Source organism: Erythrolamprus reginae, chromosome 4, assembly GCF_031021105.1.
Source record: "Erythrolamprus reginae isolate rEryReg1 chromosome 4, rEryReg1.hap1, whole genome shotgun sequence".
NCBI classification, from domain to species: Eukaryota; Metazoa; Chordata; class Lepidosauria; order Squamata; family Dipsadidae; genus Erythrolamprus; species Erythrolamprus reginae.
This window is the reverse complement of record NC_091953.1, coordinates 45,036,906-45,043,704: the sequence shown is the minus strand read 5'-3', so window position 1 is coordinate 45,043,704 and position 6,799 is coordinate 45,036,906.

Genomic DNA, 6,799 nt, shown 5'->3' with positions numbered 1-6,799 from the left:
TAATTAAGATATTTTTGAGATTTATAAAATTACTTTGGTGGGAAAAATTTTGGAATAATGAAATAATATTATCAAAAGTGAAATTGAAATGACTGTTCAATATTATTTAATTAAGATGCAGTACTTGCGATTCATAAAACTACTCTGGTGGGTTAAGTTTTGGAATAATGAAATAATACCATTAAAAGAGAAATTGAAAATGGTTAGGTTTGGTAAGGAAGATTAGTATTAATGATTAATGTAAAGATTAAGATTTTAATTGAGTTGCATATATATAATATAATAAAAATATAATAAGATATTTTTGAGATTTATAAAAATACTTTGATGGAAAAAAAATTGGAATTATGAAATAATATTATCAAAAGTGAAATTGAAATGATTAGGTCTGATATGATGATTAATATTAATGAATATTGATTAATGATTAATGATTAATTTGGTAAATATTGTTGTTGCTTTAAATATTTTGAGGAGAGGGGTGTTAAAGAGGAAAGGAAAAGAAAATAACAGTAAGAACGAACGTTACAGCTAAGAGGTTTTTACTAGGAATAAACAAAATAAACAAAGATTATGGAATTATATAAGTAGATGAATTATGCTATAGAATGTAAAAAAAAGTATGGAAATAGAAAACAATTATAATTATATTTGTGGATACCTATTTGTTAAAGAAAAGGAAATAATGACAAGTAGAAACATTTATTATAACCTGGAAATGACTATTAAATTTTATTTAATGATTTTTTTTCTTTTTTTTCCCTTTTTTTGGATATGTTTTTATTAGATTGAAAGTGTTATAATTAGAGTAGAGCAGATGATTTCATTGGGTTTACAGTGACTTCTTTTTTAAATGTTTTTACTTAGAATAGGTTATGATGATCATATTGGATTGAAAGTGTTATAATTAAAGTCGGGAAGATGATTTCACTGGTTGTACAGTGATTTTTCTTTTCTTTTTTCTTTCTCTTTCTTAGAATAGGGGATGATGATAGGTTGAAAGTGTTATAATTAGAATAGGGTAGATGATTTCACCGGGTTTACAGTGACTTTTTTTTTCTTTTAGAATAGGGTGTGACCATTTTATGGGATTGAAAGTGTTATAATGAGAGTAGGGAAGATAATTCCACTGAGTTTACAGTGACTTTTTTTTTTCTAGAATAGGGGATGATGATTCTATTGGATTGAAAGTGTTATGGATTGAAAGTGTTATAACTAGATAGGGTATGATGAACATATGGAGTTTTTTGTTTCCTTCTTTCTTTTTCATTTTTTTCTTCTCTTCTTTTCTTCATTTTCCTTGTTAATTTTCTAATCTTCCTTTATTCTTACTTTTTATTTTTATATTAACCTATTTAAGGGAATTATTTTCAATTTGGTTTATCAATTTGGTTTACTAATTTGGTGATATTTGGGATATACTATTTGTTGGGCTTCTTTTTTTGCCCCCCTATATATTTTTATCTATCTTTTAGCAAGGGTTGGATTTAATTTAAATACAGTTGGAGGTAATTAGAAATTTTTGCTCCCTTCCCTATCTGCTGGACCAGATGGTCTCTGTGCATACTTCCTAAGGAAACTTTCTTCTGCTCTTGCTGAACCCCTAAGCATTATCTTCCAAAAACCCTTCAGGACCAGCATGCTCCCCAAGCTGTGGTCAAAAGCAGTAGTCATCCCCATTTTCAAAAAAGGAGACCCTTCACTAGTGGACAACTACAGACCAATATCTCTCTGTTGCGTGCCTTGTAAAATCATGGAATCAATTATAAATCGATCAATCACCCTCTACTTAGAATCTAATAACCTACTCTCAAACAAACAATTTGGATTCAGAAAGAAATTATCCTGCAACCTACAACTACTTCACTGCAAAAACATTTGGACTACCCACCTCGGCCAAGGAAAATCCATTGATGCAATTTATATAGACTTTTGCAAAGCCTTCGACTCAGTGGTCCATGACAAACTACTCCTAAAACTCAAATCCTATGGCATCTCAGGATTCCTCCACAACTGGATTACTGCATTCCTGTCAGGCAACAAATTGTCAAAATTGGTAGTGCCATCTCCACCCACCCCACCCACCCCGTTCCTGTCATAAGTGGCGTTCCCCAGGGAAACGTACTAGGATCTACTCTCTTCATTCTCTACATCAGTGACCTCTGTGACCATATCGAAAGCAACTGTGTTCTTTTTGCCAACGATGTGAAATTTTTCAACACCACTGACAACACACTCACTCTCCAAAAAGACCTGGCCAGTCAATAATAGATAGAATAGATATAATTCTTTATTAGCCAAGTGTGATTGGACACCCAAGGAATTTGTCTTTGGTGCATATTCTCTCAGTTTGCATAAAAGAAAATATACATTTGTCAAGAATCATGAGGTGCAACACTTAATGATTGTCATAGGGTTCAAATAAGCAATCAGGAAACAATCAATATTAACATAAATTGTAAAGATATGATTTAAAAGAAAGGATATGATTTAAAAGACATCCAGCTCCATTCACCCTAACCCAGGACCTGTGTTTAGTTCATTTATTTTAAAGCATACTAATTAAAGTCCTTTCCATGTACATGTTCTGGAGTTTGAAAAGGAAAAACTAATACAGGGAAAAAGAGTGTATTTTCTTTTATCTTTAACAAAGAATAAACGTCCAAAACACATTGATCAAAGCATATGTCTAAATAATATACAAGTCAAAAATTGCATAATTAAATAGATGTAGAATTTAGATGTGATAATAGATACTGTAGGTAGCAATGGGAATATCAATGTAAGAAGAATATTACATTTCTATCAAATATATTTAGAGAGAATTGATAAGTTTTTTCATTAGTTTATTACCCCACTTCTGATTGCTAAATTGGATAGTTTACTTTCTAAAAACTGTTATAAACGAAGTGATCAAGTTGGATTATTCTTTCTTAAAATGTAATAATATTGTAAGTCTGAAAAAAATTTGAAAAATGATTCATATATGAATAAAACTAATCTTAAAAGTTGAAATCACAATTCAACTTGCAATATTTTTATTAAACTTTACAAAACTATATATTCCCTCAAAATAAACTGAGTTATGAGTTACGGAGATCTATTTTGATATCTAGAATTGTGTCTTGAGACTATACCTACAGAGAATGTAAATTAATTTGGAAACCATTCCTAGATTAGAAATAAATACATGGATTTGTGTGGAATATAAAATGTTCTCTCTGCATAAAGTCTGTATTATAATTTTGTGGGATATCTAAATTGTAATAAACTTTTATTAATATAAATACAATTTATTGCAATTTTGAGAGAACTTGTTTGTATTTCAAGTCTTGTGAGGTGTGTTTCTTTGGGTTAACGGCAATCGCAAGTTTAAAGGTTTTACAGGAAGCACATGACTGCTAAAAAACCAAGCCTTTGTCAGAACCAAGTTAGAGTTATAAATAACTCATCTGTTGTTGCCTCAGACAATGAATCCAGAGTCAACACTCATAAACTGCTATTAGGATTAAACCATTTGCCTTTGCAGCAGATTTTCTCAGGCTACTTGATATTAATGGAAGGCAATACGAATGCCTTTGTCATCTGAGAAGAGAAAGAAGACAAGTGATGTGGTTAGCTCTGGCCCAGCTCCTGCCCCAAGGACTGTGGATGTGGGGGAGACATCCACATGCTGCAGGCCTGTTTTGCCCCCCCCCCCCCCCCGATGGAATCTGCTGATGAAGGCTCCTCTGACCAAGAAGACATGAGTGACAGGGAGGAGGAGAGTGTGGCAGACAGCTCAGAAGGAGATCAATTATCTAGCTCCTCTTTGGATTCAGAACAAGAGTTAATGATACAGCCACGCATGCGGAGAGGGATGCATAAGCAACAACAACTGAGATATTATTATCAAAGAAAATGAGGCCACCTGTGGTTGGATGGGGCTGTGGTGATTAGTGAGGCTGCTATAAATAGCAGCCTGTGGGTTTGGCCATTGTGGAGGATTATCTGATTGTTGTGTTTCGTGACTGCTTTACTGACTTTGACCTTTTGTGTGCTGATTTTTCCCCGCTTTGAAACTAAACCAGAGCAAAGTGTGTTTCATTTTGTGAAAGAAGAAGGACTGTGAATTGCCTCACAGCTGCAAGCTAAGTATCACAGAACTGATAAGGGAGTTGTACAACTTACCAGTTTGTTTGGAGACAAGTGCTCTTTGCTATACCAAAAGAGGGCTTAGGTTAAGTGAATTTTCCTTATAAAGAACATTTTTTTGAATTTTCAAACGTGTGTGTCTGAAATTTGTACCTGTGAATTTTTGGGAGGAGTCTACCAGAGAGCCCGACAGAACAGCAGGTATAAAAATTAGTAGAGGGAGAGAACCCACAAAAATTCCAGTAGAACCTGGATTGTATGTAGTCAAAATTATCATTTTTAAGTTCCAAGGGGCAGAAGTAAAACTGACACAGTTTTTCTCATCAATGCTCTCTCAAAGGCTAACAGATTGTGAATAAAAATAAAACTCTTGAAATCAGGATTTCAATTGAGAAGTCCCAGCCAAACCTGCCTCACTACTTCCCTGGGTAAGTTTTCCCTTACAGGGAAGTTTCTTTAAGTTCTTATTAGGTTCACTACACTAATCTCCTAGAAATTCCACATTTGCTGCCAGAGATATTAATTATTGCTTTCTACTGGGATTATCTCACTCCCATTTTGTAGCATTTTTTTTGTGTGGGAGAGGCTTGACATTAATTCTATACCTCTGTGTTTCATAAGATCCACTCCTGACAAAACAAAAAACAAATAACCCAATAGTTAGCCAATAGGTATTTTAGTTTTTCCTGAGAGGTAGTTGTTCTAATCTAGTATTTGTGAACAAAAATAGCTGAGTATTGTGGTACTAAAGAAAACTCAATATGCAGGATTTGGTTTTGTGGATCACAGTCTACTTCATCAGATGCATGTCATATAAACCCAAGAAAGGAGTGTGGGGGATATTGTGCTGTAATAAAAAGTTTCATTTGTTAATTTAAAATAAAACAAGTTGCTAATAAAGGTACAAATGCAACACTGTTTCTGTTTCTTTTTCTTGTGGTTTCTCAAACAAACTCAATCTTCACTTCTCAGGGAACCCATGATTCTGAACGAAAATTTTCCTCAATTTTTCTTTACATATACAATGGTGACAAAATTTATTTGCCCTTCCCTTCTGGAATATTCTCCCATTGGAGGTGAGGTCCATCTCCCATACTTCTGCTCTTTAGCAAAAACCTTAAAATTTGACTCCGCTACTTGGCTTGGGGCCTCAAAAGGGCTTGGTACATTGGGTGACTGAATGAGTAGAGAAGATACCATCGCTGGCCGGATAATTCTTGTAGTTGAAGTCCACAAGTTTTAAAGTTGCCAAGTTTGAAGACCTCTGATTTAACCTAAAGTCTGTGCAAAAATCTAATTTTTTAAAGAGTGTTTGAAGGTGGGTGTGGTAGGACCCATGAATAGAGAATATCAGTAGTGGGTTCCTACCGATACAGATGACATCGCACCAGTAGTAAAACTGGAGCTGTACGTGCAGCTTTGGGTCCCTGGTGTGTGAGCATGCGCACGTCCCAGAAAGATTTTTTGCTTCTGCGCATGCGCAGAAGCAAAAAAACACCAAAATCTCTCATGCATGCCTCCCCTCATAAGATTTTGCTTCCTGTGCATGCACAGAAGCAAACTCTTGCTGGGACACACACGCACGCATGAGACTTGAAGCTGCGTGCACAATGCACTGATAGCAACAGTAGCAACAACGCCTGCCTGGAGCACACCGTTTATAAGAAACAAGCCATGCTCTTCTATGGAGACAGAATGTGTGTTCCATTTATGATAACGTTACAAAGACTGCACATTTATTCATGCTTATCTGCATATTATTCATAATATACATATATATTATGTATGCATAATATCAAATCCCAGTAAGGGTGTGGCTAGCTGATGAGGCCAGAACAAGGCCGAAATGGTGCCATCCTAGTCTCCCTTAATTTTAAAATTTCAGCAAAAAACATGTGATACATACATGCCTTGAAATGGCCCTGGGTTGGGCCTAAAAGCAAAAAGGAGCTGTGACATTCCTTCAATATACCAGGGTGATCCAACATAAAAAACATATATACAGTGATACCTCATCTTACAAACGCCTCGTCATACAAACTTTTCGAGATACAAACCCGGGGTTTAAGATTTTCTTACAAATTATTTTCATCTTACAAACCCACCGCCGCCGCTGGGGTGCCCCGCCTCCGGACTTCCGTTGCCAGTGGGCGCTTTGATGGCAACGGACGTCCGGAGGTGGGGTTTCCCAGAGAGGGGAGCCTCAGTGAAATTGCAGCATCGCAAAAAACACAGAGGTCCGGAGGTGAAGTTTCAAGGACTTCGGTGTTTTTGTGATGCTGTGATTTCACTGATGCTCCCTTCGCTGGGAAACCCCACCACCGGATTTCTGTTGCCAGTGAAGCGCACATTTTTGCGATGCTGGGATTCCCCTGCAGCATCACAAAAACACAGAAGTCCGGAGGTGGGGTTTTCCATGGAGGGGAGCCTCAGGGAAATCCCAGCAGCACAAAAACGGGCGATTCGGCTGGCAAAAGGGGTGAATTTTGGGCTTGCACGCATTAATCGCTTTTCCATTGATTCCTATGGGAAACATTGTTTCATCTTACAAACTTTTCACCTTAAGAACCTCGTCCTCGAACCAATTAAGTTTGTAAGACAAGGTATCACTGTATATATATTCACACAAACAATATTTTCCCTATGACAATAACCAAGGAGAAGC